This window comes from Palaemon carinicauda, chromosome 1, assembly GCF_036898095.1.
Source record: "Palaemon carinicauda isolate YSFRI2023 chromosome 1, ASM3689809v2, whole genome shotgun sequence".
Lineage (NCBI taxonomy): Eukaryota > Metazoa > Arthropoda > Malacostraca > Decapoda > Palaemonidae > Palaemon > Palaemon carinicauda.
In genome coordinates this window covers 194,043,139-194,057,373 of record NC_090725.1, presented here as the reverse complement: position 1 = coordinate 194,057,373, position 14,235 = coordinate 194,043,139, and the positions used below count along the sequence as shown (strand labels likewise).

Below are 14,235 nucleotides of genomic sequence, written 5' to 3'. Positions count from 1 at the left end.
CAAATTTAGCATTATTACTTTATTGTGGCTAAAGTTTATGTTCTTAAAGTTAATTTGGCTGATTCATGGTAAATGTTTTCATGACTAACCTTTTCAAACCCAAAGCTATAAACGAAATAACAAATTTTAGCAGAGGCGACCATATAATATCTTGAAGAAGAGGCGACGATATAACTGCCAAAACGTAGAAGAGCAGTTGTGACTCGAAGACCAGAACGACAAGACCTGTAGTTGAACCATCCTACATGTTTTTCGCGTATCAGCCGATCTGCTTATAGTCTTCATGGATCACAGAGCTTAATGGTATAATCAATATGAAGAGTTACTATTTAGAAGTTTGCCGAGGACAGCTGCCATTGACGATGAAGGCGAAATTCAACAAAACTACCGAAGGATTTGGGGAGAAAAAGGAGACGGGTTTTTAGCAGTTTGGAGGTAAGAATCGAGTTACGTTTACGCGTGTTTCAGTCGATTTTCAAATTGCTTATATATGAACTGTCTGTTCATTAATCTAACTTGCACGTCCTATAAGATATTACCTAATAGTTCGTGATATTTAAAAGGAACTTAATGATTGTCATTACACTGTTATTATCTCGTTAACTTTGGCAAAACTTACAGAGGTTCAAGTATCACAATTTAAGCTAATGAGTAACTCTGTTCTTTCATATATTAACGTTAAAAAAACTTCTAAAAACTTTAGAGTGGGCTATTGAGCTTGCTTACATGATGGCTAAGTAGACTAAGCACTGGGAAAAACTTATACTAAATTTTAAGCTAGGCACTTAACCTAGTAAAGAACTTTAAATTTGTATCAGGCTAGCCTAAAACTTAGTTATCCTACTAAGCTAAATACTAAGAATATTACGGTCTTTGCTATCAAACTTATTACATTTTTTATATGTTTACATTTAAGTAAAAACATTAAAGGCTTATGACTTAGTCTAAACCATAGATGGCCATGGCCTTTATTACAGATATTTCATTGTAATTGTCAGGTTATGGAAAAATTCAGTGGTGACCATGTTGTGCTGGAGTGGTGTCTGGCGTAAGGTCATCTCTCCGAGAAGAGGACGGTTTGGAAGGGTTACAGTACACAAAGGACAAGGATTCTATCAAACAAAGGGATTACATTTCATTTTCCTATGTTATAAATTTTCTATTTCATTTTGACTGTTGTAATTAAATATAAATTAAATGATTTCTTTAATTTACCTGTCACCATTAATTTGTATATCATTGCATGATCTCAAGTAAAGTTTTTTCATAGCATAAATTGATCATTTGTTGAATTAAGTATGAGCCTTAGAGATGTATGATATATATGCTTATTTTCTGAAATTAATATAGAGATCTTTTGAGTAAAAAGAGAGATATGTTCAGAGCTATATGTATATGTTAGAAATTAAGGAGTTTGCTGTAACAATGATTATACAGTAATGAGGCAAGCGTTTCTACATTTCCGCCTAAATATCTATTACCTTTTTTGATAAAATGGTACGAAAGGGTAGAAAAGAGTAGCGGATCAAGCTTAGAAACTTTGGGATAATAAGATAGCCCATGGATAATGTTTTGAATAGCCAATGTTTACGTATGAAACATTATAAATGGAGATTTGATAAAAAGTTGCAAAAAACATTTAATAAATATGAAAATGTTTTCTGGTGGAAGAAGTTGATATTAAGTAATAGCTAAATCACTGCTGTAATAGTCGAGAGCCGAAAGATGGACCAGTAAATGTTGAAATATTAATATAATTTTTCTCACAACCCAAGATGGAACCCTAAATGGAGAAGTACATTGATAATAGGCAGGATGGTCACCAAAGAGATGCAACCCTATAAAGAGGAGAAGGGGAAAAGTAAAAAATAGGCCATGAACGAGAACTAATCTAGATATTCTCAAAAAAAAAAGGGTTAAGTTTTCTGTTAATAGATTATTGATAAACAATAATAGGTCACTTTGGCCATTCCCCATAATATAGTACTTGCACCAAGTTTGGACTACTGAAGAGACTATTTTATTAGAAAGATCATTAACCAATTTATTCACAGCTGAAATTAAATTTTCATTATGCGTAATATTGACCGTTTCGAAAGGAAATACAAAACTGTCAGATTCATCTGAACATCGTAGTACTACAAGGAGGATGGTACGGCATAGGAATGTTCGAATGTAAAGAAAGGTGGAGATTAAGTAAAAAAAATATTATGTAATAGAACATAATTAAAGTATCTTCACTATAATAGTTAAGTGGTAAAAGACGAATCTTTAGTCTTATATAATTCCCTTTATTAAGCTATTCCCAAAGTAGGAGTTGGATGTTCAAGGATAGCTGTGGCTCACTATTTAAGAATACACACACACGCACACGCATATATATATATATATATATATATATATATATATATATATATATATATGTATATATATATATATATATATATATATATATATATATATATATGTATATATATATATATATATATATATATATATATATATATATATGTGTGTGTGTGTGTGTGTGTGTATGTATGTAAGATTTCGTAGTAGTTTCTAAAAGTCGAAGACAACATTTCTTCGGGGAAAAAATTGAGCCCCAGATAAGATTGGTGTTGACACTGGTTTCAAATCACTTTTTTTCCAATGATTCATCATCGTCAGGACAACACTGGGACTACAGTTTTTAGTCCCATGACTTCATAAATTTTTCTGCAATGAAATGTCGTTTGCACATTTATTTAGTTTATTCAATTTATTACCACATCTAAATAAGGCAAATAGGCATGTTTCTTAACATTTATAATTGATATATAAATCATGATGTTCACTTGCCCATCAGAAAATCTTGAGTTGTAGCCTAATCTGCGTTTATATTTGGATTCAATTTACTCTTTTTCATTATTCTTTGTCAGGAATACATTGGTCAAGCTATGAAATCACAACTCTATATAAAGGTGATAAAGGTGAGAATTTTCAATGCAAAAAACATAAAAGTCCAAGACTAATTATAATTAACGAGCTTGGTAAATGAAAAGTGTAAGATTCTTTGAAGTGAGAAATTTTAAGATAAATTTTTGAATTACAATTCTACAAGGCATCAGTGAATTTCATAACCGGTATCACAAGCTTCTTCCTCTTTGCAGAAATCTCAGTTCTAATCTTGCAACGGAATTAACAATGATATAACATGATCGTTGTATCTATTCTGAAAGAGCCTAAATTTTGAGGGTTACTTTCCCCTCAAAAATTCTGGATTTATCAACTATATTGATCTCAGGTTTGATGCCTTGTAAGCAGGGTTAATCCTCGTGACCATCCTTGTCGCGCTACTTTATCCGATGAAGTTCACTATTGCAAGGGAATTCATAAGGTTTTTTCAAACCTCGTCTTACTAGCCCCTATGGAATATCTAGAATTGAAAATTACATTGGTCTCTGGTTCAAGTTTCTTTTTGAACGGCATCAGACCTCACAATAGCTTGTGGTCTCTTGGCTCAAAAATCCTCTGCAATAAAGTATCACCGGCACTTCCATCCAAGTTATCCACATCTTGCTACTTCTAAATATGGTATATGAGCATATTACTTTACGGTTACAATTCATATGCAATGTCGTAGTGTCATCTAATAGTCAAAGGCAATACCTCTACGAGAGAAAAAAAAATAAAATAAAAAATAAAATAAAACTGCAGAATTACGTTTCAGGATTAGATGGAAATTGCCTTTACGTTTTTCCATTAGCGATTTGGAGTGGCCATGTGTTGTGGATCACTTTATTTCCCTGATGCTTCGTCAGATTACATTGGTTGAATTATAAAATTACACATCAATATAAAGGCTATGCAGTGAGCATGTAAAATACCAAAATATTTGAAAACTGAAATTAATGAACGATTTTTGATAAAAGAAACTTAAGAATTTCCTAAATGAGAAATTTCGACATAAATTTTAAAATATATAAATGATTTTTCAAAAGGCTTCACAATTCCAATATTGTAACGGGAATGTCGGATGTTCTTAAAGAAGTTTTTTTTTTTTTTCCTAAGTAGGGTAAATATGAGAATTACTTGGCTAATCCGAAAATCTTGCTTTGTACACTGGTTTATTACGGATTAGATACCCTTTAAAGCGATGATGTTCCTTATGGCAAACTTTGGTCTCGCAGATCCAATATTTTTACTGTAATAATGATTTCTATACTCTTGTTCACGGCATTCATGCTGTTTATTTTCTTGATCTGTTGAAGTTCACGTCTCCACTTTTCCAAATGGATTGATGTTTCGTTTGCTTTTTGCAACCTAAACCGTGAGTATTACCCGCTTCCTCAGAGTACCCAGAATTGCAAAATACTTTGCTCCCTGATTCTAATTCCTTTGGGGTGGTGTCCCAATGAATTATCTTCTGTATTTCCATCCAAGTTATGCATACCTTACCACTTCTAAACAGGGTATTTTGACATGTTATTTTACATTGACAAATAATATATATCATACCAATGTCTAAAAAACAAAGCCAATCCTCTTCGGAGGAACTGAGCTCCAGTTAAACCTTAGGATAATATGTACAATAAATATTTGGTATCGACACGTTACGAAAAAACATTTTCCTACGGTTCTTCATCAGGATTACACTGATTAGAGGAAGGAATTACTCCTTAATACAGTATAAAGGATTTAGTGATGAAGATTCAAAATGCAAACATTTTTAGTAACCCAAAAAAATGAGAAATACGCACTGCTAGTTTAAATTTTCAAATACTCTAAAATGAGATATTTCTGAATAAATTTTGGAATTACATATAAGATTTTTCATAATGCTTCAGAGAATTTAATAACTGATCTCATGAGCATCATCCCCCACCCTCTTTGACAAAGCCAACGGATATCATCTTGCATCAAGATTGACGTTAGTTCTAGGAGGACGTTATCTCTAGCCCAAAAGTCAAATTATGGGGTACACTTGCCTCATAGAAAATTTTCATTTGTAAAATTCGTTGACCTCTGATTTTACTCTCTTAAGAGTGGCACAGATCCTTACGGCAATATGTGGACTTGCTGCTCCAAATCTTTTTAATACGGAAAAAAATATCTGTACTGACATCCAGGTCATCAGTAACATTTCGCTTTATTCTAAGATGATGTTCACGATTCCATTGTTACAAAGGGATTGATGTGCCATTTTCAAAGATGGTCTCGTTTGTGCAACACAACCTAAATTATGTGGGTTAGTCACTCTCTCCAAATATCTAGAATGAAAAAACTACATTGCTCTACTATTCCAGATCATTTTGGAACACCATCGCTCCACAAAAAAAAAAAGCCTCTAGTCTTCTGGATCCAAAACCTCTGCAACAAAGTAACTTCTGCATTTCCATCTAGTTGCCCCTTACCTTGTGACTTCTGAATATGGCACTTGGGCATATTATTTTACGTTAACAATAGCTATATAATGTCCTAGTGGCGTCGAAAAATTTTAAATATCATCTCTCCTGAAAAACTAAGCTAGGATTCACAAAAAGACGAAAACTTCATTTATTGTTTTTTTTTTTTTTTTTTTTTTTGTGTGTGTGTCAACACGTGTTTCGAACCTCTATGTCTGTTACTTTTCATCAGGAATATGTTGGATGAATGATGTAATTTAATTACACCTCAAAATAAAGTCTATGGCAGTGAGAATTTATAACACAAAAATATTTGGATATTCAGAAAGTGTTCATACTAGAAATTTCTAAATAAATTTTTAAATACAAGAATGATACTTCACAACGTTTCACAATTTTATGACTAATCTCATAAGCTTTCCCCATTTCGCCAAAATCCACAGTTCTAATCTTGCAACATAAAAGAAGTCGTTTCTTATGGACATTTTTTCATGTCAAATTTACGCTAAATTTTCAGGCTAGTTCACCGCCCCCACCCCCCACCCCCATCCCCCACCCCCACCCGGTAAATCTAGATTTGAAAACTAAGTTTCGCTCGTCTTAGATTCGTTTCTCTATAGTGTGGTGCTGATTATTCTAAGTAGGTATGGTCTTGCTGCTCGCGTATTTACTCTTCAATAAAGTAGATTCTGTACTCTGATCGAGGCCATCCATGCCATTTGGCGTCTTTTTTTCTGATGAAGGTCACAACCCATAAGAGCAAAAGAAATTTGTGTCATCAAAGCTGGTCTCATGTTTGCAGTGCATCCTAAACCATGAAGCTTAATTGACCCTCAGAATATCTAGAGCTGACAAGTACTTTGGTCCCCGAAACATTCCTTTGGAGAGGCATTACGCCTTACAACCACTTGTAGTCGCATAGCTCCAAAACTATGCAATTATGTATCTTCTGCACTACCATCCACGCTGATATACTGCAACTGTTTAATGCAGTATTTGGTAGGCTTAATTACCGTTTGAAATTGATATAAAATAAATTACGGTGTCTAAATATCTAAACAAACCCTTTCTTTTGACACACTGCACTTCAGTTAGGTGTCTGATTAAGACAAAAGCTGCCTTTTTACAGATTCTTGGTCAAGGCTACATTCCTTAAATGATGGATTTATACCTCAATATAACGAATATAGCCTAGATGTTAACGGAGGGTTTTTAAAACAATTTACCCGATTAAAAACTTCATGTATAGGGTCACCCTGTGTCCAGAAATATTAACATTTATATATAAAAGATGTGCGGATTTACAGTATATCTGGACCAGGCAGATTTTGGTGCTGGGTGATTACGGCAACACTGCATTAGGATCTTATGGGTCCTGCTAGAGCCAGATGTAAACATGGCAAGTCAGATCTTGAATGCTCCTCATCAAGTTTTACAAGCTATGAAGGAGATATTTGATTCATCAGGCAATTCAAGTGATGAAAAAGAGAGATTTACGGCTCCTGTAAGTATGTTTTGACGACCACGTGGACCATAGGGAATTAAGCTAGGACTTTTGCTAACAGATGCCAATACAGATTTGGTACTCTGTATGGACCAGCAATTAGCTCTTCACTTCGTTCCTGGGTATTATTGGTAGGACACGAACCAACACAAGGATAGGGAGGTTAAACTTTATTTATTTTTTTTTTCCTGCATCTGGTTGAAACATTGAAGCTCTTCCTACCGATACCGTTTTTTACTATTAATTGGTTAGTAAGAAGTTTTATTTGACATTTTAAAATTCTTGCTAAATAAGAAACGATGTTTCCTGTATAATTTTTGGTTACATTATCAGTCTTTTCTGAAAACCTACTGTGTAATTTGACAACATTTATTGGTTTATTTCGGTCATTCTTCTGCTGGTAAATAAGATTATTTTACACGCCTGGAAATACAGACCCACAAGTACACATACACACGCGCACACACACTCTATATATATATATACATACATACATATATATATATATATATATATATATATATATATATATATATATATAAATATATAGGAATTACAGGTGAATATATAATATTTGGTGTGCAGCAGGGTCCAAAAAACATCAGTTATCAGGCCATAATTTATTTAGAGACGTTTCGAACATTGCAATGTTCATTATCAATCTGTAAAATCTGTAAATTATGGCCTGTTAACTGATGTTTTTTGGATCCTGCTGCACACCATATATATATATATATATATATATATATATATATATATATATATATATATATATATATATATATATATATACATAGAGAGAGAGAGAGAGAGAGAGAGAGAGAGAGAGAGAGAGAGAGAGAGAGAGAGAATCAAGATGAATACATACTCGCAAATGGAAGAGTTCATGTTGTAAGCCATGAACGAGGTTACAATTGAGATAGAGAGATATAGTTGAACAGAGGAAATATCTGGATAACAAATTTTTACATTCTTGTTGAGTCCTTTGTATATTCCGTATGTTAATTCCAAGATTTCCTTTGAGAATTAGTGTTAACTTTCCCAACTATTTAGATTCCGCTTCATTTTCCTATTTTTTTTCATCTAAAGTTAGAAAACTCGGGTATGGTTTCCTTAAGGGAGATGGGCTAATTCCAGTAGGATGATATCCGATGTTTTGCCAAAGAAAAAGAGAAAACCGTTTTTCACTAAAATTGGTTGAACCGGAAAGTTAACATATTTATGATATTTTGAAATAATGATTGAAATTAGGATATAAACATAATTGTGGTCATTTTAATGCTTCTCCCAATCTTCCGCTAATTCCGGATTCTTTTTTTCCGGGAAATATGTGTAGTTTTAGACACTTTGCTGTTGTATTCCAATAGCCAAAAGCCTCACAAACTCTTTGAGTTCTTGACTTTGTTTTGGCACTGTTTTGGTGATCCAACAGCGTGGCCCTGCGTTGCTTTTCTCCTAGATTGCTCAAACACAATGTAAACAAAACAACCAATGCAAGCTCCTCCACAGCCCATATTGCCAAGTGACGTCACAGCTATGGTTTCCGGGCTCCCCAAGATGCGGGAAAATTCAAACCTAGCACATATCACCAGCGAAATTCAAATCGCTACAGGTAAGAGGATGATGTTCATGTTTTCATGATAAAATGATTATACACGTGTCAGAGTTTATGAAAAATATTAGTTAATATATTCGTATCATGGCACTTTAAAAGAAAAAAAAAAGAGTTGGAAACTTAAATTAACCAACAATTATCAATGAAGGAGAACTTTGGGATTCTTAACCTTCTTGTGATCCGATGATGTGATTTCGCGTCAGAAAATATTTTACCCTACGTGCTCTGATGACCCAGCAGTACTTATTTCGCGTAAATATTCACTAAAAGTTCCTGAATCATCAAAGGAGAACGACATTTGTCTCTGAGTGAGGCCAGGTGCTAAGCCTAGTCGAAAATTTTTACAGATATCAGATAGCAACAGTGCAAATGTAGGGCTGGTAAAGCAAACGTTCAATACCTAGTAAGCCTTCGCCTTGTTTACAACTTGTCAAAATAAACTTCTTTCTTACGGCATACTGACAGTGGTCAGGAAATTCTCTTGCATTTTATATTCATAAAATTGGATTTCTACACAGTATCCATATAAAATAAAACCCTCTAACATAAATATCATATTTTTCATGAATATTTAAACATTTATATTTCATATTTTTCACATATTTTTCACGTTTCATTTAAAACATATTACATTAAAGAAAATGTTCAATAATTTCTCAACATAATACAGTATAAAAGAAGTTCATATCTGTCATAGTTTGGCAGTTCCAAGGCACAAAAGTTTCTCCATCTGTGTGTAAATTTCGCCATCATCCAAAAGTTATTGTACAATAGTAACATGATATAATAGCATAAAAAGCAAAGCTTTTTGATGCATTTCCGGGAGCCGTCATTAGCTCGTAAACTACGGCAGTCTGCCCTCGGAAATAAAATCGGAAATTCCCACCCCAAAAGTCAAGACCTCCCACGTCGTCTCTTTCCTTTATAACAAGGACACCGTCCCTGGTATAGGTCTTTGTATGGATACGCTGTACAAGGAGTAAGAAACTCACTAAAAGTTCTGGTATGAAGAGTTGTGTACGTTTGTGCATAAGTGTATACAACTTTAATTAAAAACAATGACTACCTCAGTAACATTCAATTTGAAGTCTGTTTTCTCTATAGCTCGAATAATCTTCTTTTCTGTATTACTGTGTTTTGTCAGTAATTGAGCAAACATCATTCTTCATGGTTGGGAATCAAAATTAAAAAGTCCAAGCTGAGTATCTAATGGAAAGTTGACAATTTGGGTAAAGAAACAGTTATCAGCTACGCGTTTTGGGGGAACCATCTCTCTTTCTCAGGCTGTAGTGAAATAGGGGAACGATGCTGGCAACGACCTTTTAAATGGTAATGCTTGCTCGTGGGTAGGGTAGCAAGACTGAAATTGGCCGCCTCCGGGTACGTGGGCATAGCAAGTAATGACCTATGTTAGGTGGTGAATTCTCATTGGCTGTGACACTCCATGGGAGGGAATAGTTTTTATTCAAGATGTCTACCCGCTCAACTAAAGGTGGTGAGCGGCCATCTTGTTCTGCACCAACTAGGCTCTGATTGACGGAAGCGCTCACTGCTGGAAAGAGTGCTAGGCGAGCTGCTTGGCTGCTGATCAGAGTGGTCTATGTTTGGAATGTCTTGTTCGGTATTTATTCTTGAGATATGATTCCTGGGGCAGGAGGGGAGCAAGAATATCTCATGGGTTGTGTTGAGGAATGATTTTTCTCGCTTTATGAGTGCTTCAAGAGTCCTAAGTCTTCTACTCTCCGGAGCATGGCCGATGATCTTGACGATCGCCTCACGTCTCATATTGGGGTTACTTATTTGAAGGGCATGAGCTCTTATATCCCCTTGCTGGACATGGTAGGACAGTCCATTGGACAGTCACATAGTGGTCCTGCCATGCCCAGCAAGGGGCTATATGAGCTCATGCCCTTCAAGTACATAACTACAACATCATACATTAGGAGAGCGTCAATATTACTAGGATTATCGGCCGTGCTCCTGACAATAGAAGCATTAGGCTTCTCGAAGCACTCCTCATACAGCAAGAAAAACCATCCCTCAACATGACCTAAGAGATGTTCTTGCTCTTCTTGTGCCCCAGGAATCATATCTCAAGAAAAAGTACCGAACAAGACATCCCAAACGTACATAATTCTGATCAGAGCCCCAGCAGCTCGCCCAGCACAAATTCCAGCCCAGCGAGTGCCGTTATTAAAAATTATTAATATCATTAGAATTAATAAGATTATTAAAATTATGAGCCTAATCGGCGCAGAACAAGATGTCCGTTTACCACCTTTAGATAAGTTGGAAGAAAGATTGACTGAGAATCATTCCTTCCCAGGAAGCATCTCAGCTAATGAGAATTCACCGCGTCCCGTACGTCATTACTTGCTCTGCCCATGTACCATGGAGCGGCCAATGTAAATCCAGCCACCCTACCCACGAGCCAGAATTACCATTTAAAAGGACGTTGCCAGCATCTTCCCCATTCTACTACAGCCTGAGGAAGGGAGATGGTCCTCCAGAATGCATAGCTGATGACAGTTTTCCTTTACCTAGATCATCAACTTGGACTTCCTGATTTTGACTTTCCAACCATAAAGAATGACGTTTACTCAATTACTGGCAGACTGCAGTAATATAGAAAAGATTATTCGAGCTATTGAAAAAATCGACGCCAAAATTAATGCTACTGAGGCTGCCATTGTTTTTATATCCCTATTTTACTCTGAGAATGTTTACTTTATTTATTGATGATAAATGTTTTTCTGTCAGTGTTTATTTAGTTTATATATACATAACTATATATATATATATATATATATATATATATATATATATATACATATATATATATGTATGCATATATACGTATATATAAATATATATATATATATATATATATATATATATATATATATATATATATTCATATATATATATATATATATATATATATATATATATATATATATATATATATATATATATATACAGTATATCTAGGGTGGCCAGGGCACCATCCATCCATTGAGATACTACCGCTAGAGTTATTGGGTCCTTTGACTGGCCAGACAGTGCTACATTGGATCCTTCTCTATAATTCCCTGTAATGAGTTTTTACCAACAATTAAGAATTCTATTTATAATAATTGGCAACATTGGGGTAGTTTAGCTGAAAATGAGATGAGAGACATAAGTAATGTTATATCCCCTTGGAGGTATAACGGGATGCCCTGGAAGTGGGATACTACTCTTTGTCGTCTCCACATTGGTCACGCTCAGATGACACATGAGTTTCTGCTGGCTGGCCAACCCTTGACAGAGAGGCATTTGTTGACTGAATGCCCCATTTATAGCACAGAAAAAATAGATATCTCTTTGAAGGTCAAGGTGAGGATGGCAGGTTCATCATTGCCAAGATCCTTGGGCATAATGTGTAGTACAATGCTAGCAGCATTTTTAAATCTATCTCCGAAGCAGGTCTTCTGAATGCTATTTAACTTTTATAATATATTTGCTTTTATGGTTTTAATTGATTATTCTTTAACTCTTTATTTGTAATAAACAATATCAGCGCCTATGACCTTCGATGTCAGGATTTCAGAAAAGTTCAAAACATTCATTCATTCTGATTACAGCTTATTTTGTATTTGCCTAGTCATATAAGAATAGTCTGGCCTATTTTTTCCATATTCTCCTCTATCCTCATATTAATAACAATACTGAGATAACGAAAATATTCTTCTTTGCTCAAGGGGTTAACTACTGCAATGTAATGACATTTTTTAGCTATGGTTCTCTAGTCTTGGGAAGTGCCATAGCCTCTGTACCATGGCGTTCCACTCTCATAGATTAGAGTTCTCTTGCTTTAGGGTACACTAGGGCACGCAGTTTTATCTCATTTCTCTCTCCTTTTTTTCTAAGTTTAATAATTAGTATATAAAAGATCTAATTTGATACTGAGACTGTTCTATGGTATATTTCATTTTGATCGTGTATTACTTATCTTGTAGTATTTCATCTCCTTTTGTCCGCTCTTTTCCCCTGTTGGAGCCCTTGGGCTCATAGCATCTTGCTTCTCCAATTAGGGTTTCAGCTTAGCCGGTAATATATATATATATATATATATATATATATATATATATATATATAGATAGATAGATAGATAGATAGATAGATATAGATATATCTATATATACATTTATATATATATATATATATATATATATATATATATATATATATACATATATATATATATATATATATATATATATGTATATATATACATATATATATATATATATATATATATATATATATATATGTATATATATATATATATATATATATATATATATATATATATATATATAAAATCATCTCTTCCTACGTCTATTGATGTAAAGGGCCTCGGCTAGATTTCACCAGTCGTCTCTATCTTGATCTCGTAATTCAATACTTTTCTATTCATTCTCTACTTTGTGCATCATAGTCCTCAGCCATGTAGGCCTGGGTCTCCCAATTCTTCTAGTGCCTTGTGGGGCCCTGCTGAACGTTTGGTGAACTAATATGCGAAAAGCATGCTCAAACCATCTCCAACTACCCCTCATCATGATCTCATCTACATATGACACTCGAGTAATCTCTTATAGTTTCCTTTCTGATCCAGTCCTCCCATTTAACTTCAAATATCCTTCAGAGGATTTTTTTCTGAAATCTACTAAATCCATTGGAGATTATTTCATTGTCATACCATGAATCATGATCATACAGTAACACCGGTCTCATTAAACGGATATATAGTCTGATTTTCATATGTAATTTTCAGGCAATTTGATTTCCCAATTTTTCTTAACCTAGCCATTGTCTGATATGCCTTTTCCAATTTTTCACTTAACTCTAATTCTAAAGACCCTCTATTGGAGATCATAGTTCCTAAATACTTGAATGATTCTACCTCATTAATCCTTTCTCCTTCCAATGATATTTCATCTTCTATTGCATACTCTGTTCTCATCATCTTTGTCTTTCTTTTATTTATCTTTAGCCCAATCTCGCGAGATATTTCATGCATTCTGGTAAGCAAGTATTGCAAATGCTGTGGTGTTCTGCTAACAAGAACAGTATCACCAGCATGATCTATGTCAGCTAAATTCCTATCACCAATCCAATGCAATCCAAACCTTCTCCGCCATCTCCGACTGCTTTACATTCCATTGGAGTACTCCGCTGTTTACTGGAAATTCATTTGATAAGACTCTATTAACATTAACTTTGCACTTGCTATGCTCATGAACAGACTTAATCAAATTTACATATTTACATGTAGGACTCTCCACAAAATTGGCCAGTGCACACTATCAAAGGCTTTTTCATAGTCCCCAAATGCCATCAAAAGTGGATCTCTATATTCTACGCATTGCTGTACAACATGTCTCAAAATGAAAATTAGGTCTGTGCAACTTCTACCTTTTCGAAATCCTGCTTGTTGATCTCTCAGCTTTTCATCAATCTTTCTCTTCAGTCTCTTTAGAATGAGCACACTATATATTTTCATAACAAATAAAGTCAGTGTTATGCCTCTGTAATTATTGCAATCAGTCGGGTCTCCTAATTTTGCCATTTCTACCAACACTCCTAACTCCCATTAATCAGGTTTTGCCTCTTCCTTCCACATTCTACAAAATAATCTTGTAAGAAGCTTGGGAGTTTTATCTCGACAGTTATTCCATCGTATTCAG

At 34.4% G+C, this 14,235-nt stretch overlaps 1 long non-coding RNA gene across 1 annotated transcript; it reads left to right on the top strand.

The window, feature by feature from the left end:
- The first annotated feature begins 210 nt into the window (after positions 1-210).
- On the top strand, positions 211-1,198 carry LOC137643884 (uncharacterized). Its single transcript, XR_011045087.1, has 2 exons — positions 211-435; positions 999-1,198. It is a non-coding gene; the product is annotated as an uncharacterized lncRNA (long non-coding RNA).
- The last annotated feature ends 13,037 nt before the right edge of the window (positions 1,199-14,235 follow it).